The sequence below is a fragment of the Arachis ipaensis genome, chromosome B3 (genome assembly GCF_059453495.1).
Source record: "Arachis ipaensis isolate K30076 ecotype BB chromosome B3, ASM5945349v1, whole genome shotgun sequence".
NCBI lineage: Eukaryota > Viridiplantae > Streptophyta > Magnoliopsida > Fabales > Fabaceae > Arachis > Arachis ipaensis.
In genome coordinates this window covers 120,291,959-120,295,062 of record NC_142438.1, presented here as the reverse complement: position 1 = coordinate 120,295,062, position 3,104 = coordinate 120,291,959, and the positions used below count along the sequence as shown (strand labels likewise).

Below are 3,104 nucleotides of genomic sequence, written 5' to 3'. Positions count from 1 at the left end.
TACATGCTTTCTTTCTTTATGCCTTTAAATTCAAGCAACTAACTCACTGACTCACTAACTGTTTGAATTAATTCCTCAATTGCTCTAACCATACTCTTCCATTAACCAAGAGTATTTCACTTGTTTGTTGCCTGTGCTGTGTTCTTGTATGACAGGTAGGAGAGGAGAGACATCAACTCCTCCATATACCGAACCAGAGAGGACCCTTCATAGACTGAGAAGGGAAGCAAGAGGGAAGAGAGTACTGGGAGAAGAGGAATCTGAAGGAGAATCTGAGGACAATTTTGAGGAAGCTCTAGACCTCAACATAGAGAGAGAAGTTCACAACCATGAGAGAGCTGATGGAAACAATGCTATTCCTGAGAGGAGGGTTCTTAGTTCATACATAAACCCAACCTCTGGGAATTGTGGTAGCAGCATTCAGAAACCACCCATTCAGGCCAACAATTTTGAGCTCAAACCACAGCTAATATCACTTGTGGAGAATCATTGTTCATTTGGTGGGAGTGCTAATGAAGATCCCAACCAACATCTCACAAAATTCTTGAGAATTTGTGACACTGTGAAGTCCAATGGAGTCCAGGAAGATGCCTATAAACTGCTTTTGTTCCCATTTTCACTTAGGGACAAAGCAGCTAAGTGGCTGGAATCATTCCCAAGGGGGAGTCTAACAACATGGGATGAGGTGGAAAGAAAGTTTCTGGCACGTTTCTACCCCCACAAAAGGTCAATAGGCTTCGATCTGAGGTTCAGACTTTTAGACAACAAGATGGTGAAACTCTCTACGAGGCATGGGAGAGATTCAATGATTTGACAAGGAAATGCCCACCAGACATGTTCCATGATTGGGTGCAATTGCATATTTTCTATGATGGACTCTCTTATGAATCAAGGAAGGCTGTAGACCATTCATCAGGAGGTTCATTGAACAGGAAAAAGACTGTGGAAGAAGCCATTGAAGTGATTGAGACAGTGGCTGAGAATGAGTACTACTATGCATCAGAAAGGCACAACACTAAGGGAGTCATGGAGCTGAACCATGTTGATACAATTCTAGCCCAAAACAAGGTGTTTGCCAAGCAACTAGCAGAGCTTACCAGGCAATTAGAAACAAAGCAAGTGGCTGCAATACACACACAAGATCAAGAGGAAGTAAGCATTGAAGGAGGTGATTGGGAAGAGGCCAACTATGTGGGAAACCAACAAAGGCAATCATATGATCCACACTCCAACACTTACAACCCAGGATGGAAAAATCACCCAAACTTTGGGTGGGGGAACCAACAAACCCAACCACAAAACCACAAACCTTACAACCACAACCAACATAACAATTCCACATATCAAAACTCCAACCAAAGATCATACCAAGCCACACAAAACACTTACTCACAACCACCATATTATGGCCAAAATAATCAACCTACCCAACCTAATCTGAACCAACAATTTCAAGATCAATTAAACCGGATAGAAGGAATGCTTGCAACCATGAGTCAAGACATAACCGAATTGAAAGCTTTTAAGGAAGAAGTAAACTCTAACCTGCAAAACCAAGGAGCTGCCATCCAGAAGCTAGAAAATCAAATTGTGTATTTGTCTAAGCAAACCCCTGGGACAAGCGCTTCTCATGCTGCCAAGGCTATTGCAAGGGAAGAATGTAAGGCCATAACCCTCAGAAGTGGAAAGAATCTAAAGGAGATCTCAAAGGAAACCACAGAGGATGAAGCAAAGGAAAAGGTGAAAGACAAAGAACAAGGACAATCTTTTACACCGTCTGCAACAAAAGAAAAAGAAAAAGAGGTCCTGAAGCCTTATACACCTAAAGCACCTTATCCTCAACGTTTGATGAAAAGTGAAAAGGATGGCCAATTCTCCCGGTTCTTGGAGATTTTCAAGAAGCTTCAAATCAACATTCCCTTTGCTGAGGCAATAGAGCAAATGCCACTATATGCAAAATTCTTAAAGGAATTGATGACCAAGAAGAGAAGCTGGAGAAATGAGGAAACTGTGTTGTTAACTGAAGAATGCAGTGCCATCATTCAGCACAAATTGCCTCAGAAATTGAAGGACCCAGGCAGTTTCCAAATCCCCTGCATTATAGGAGAAGTCATGGTAGAGAAGGCCTTGTGTGACTTAGGGGCCAGTATCAATTTGATGTCTCTAACAATGATGAGAAGAATGAAGATTGAAGAAGCCAAACCAACAAGAATGGCCCTCCAATTGGCAGATCGAACTTTTAAATTCCCTCATGGGATAGTTGAGGATTTGTTGGTGAAAGTGGGAGATTTTATATTTCCTGCTGATTTTGTGGTGTTAGATATGGAGGAAGAAGCCAAAGCTTCAATAATTCTGGGAAGACCCTTCCTGGCTACTGCTGGAGCCATCATAGATGTACAAAAGGGTGAACTCACTCTTAGACTACATGATGAGAAATTGGTGTTTAATGTATTCACGGCAATGAGCTATCCATCAGAATCACTAAGGGAATGCATGAGGGTGGATGTAGTGGACATTGCAGTACAAGAAACCTTTGAGGAAACAACAAAGGAAGTTGCAGAGGAGGAGTTCACCAAGGACATAGAAGTTAGTGACATCAAGGCTGCTGAAACAACCATGCCAAACATGCCAGAGATAGTGAAAGAAGAGAAGGAAGCACCAAAACCTGAGCTCAAAGCATTGCCCCCTAATCTCAAGTATGCATACTTGGGTAGTGATGAGAGTTATCCTGTTATCATTAGCTCTGCCCTGAGTCAAGAACAGGAAGAAGAATTGATTAAGGGTGCTACAAACTCATCAAGATGCCATTGGATGGACCCTAGCTGATTTGAAGGGGATAAGTTCATCAATATGCATGCATAAAATCTTGTTAGAAGAGGATGCTAGACCCTCCATCCAAGCTCAGAGAAGATTAAACCCCGTCATGAAAGAAGTGGTACAAAAGGAGGTCATGAAGTTATGGCAGGCAGGGGTAATCTACCCCATTTCTGATAGCCCATGGGTTAGTCCCATCCATGTAGTTCCCAAGAAGGGTGGCATAACTGTGGTGCCAAATGAGAGGAACGAACTCATACCCACAAGAACTGTCACTGGGTGGAGGATGT

At 42.5% G+C, this 3,104-nt stretch overlaps 1 non-coding gene across 1 annotated transcript; it reads right to left on the bottom strand.

The window, feature by feature from the left end:
- Positions 1 to 732: 732 nt before the first annotated feature.
- On the bottom strand, positions 733 to 836 carry LOC148572257 (small nucleolar RNA R71). Its single transcript, XR_015880307.1, has one exon. It is a non-coding gene; the product is annotated as a small nucleolar RNA R71 (small nucleolar RNA).
- Between the last annotated feature and the right edge of the window lie 2,268 nt (positions 837 to 3,104).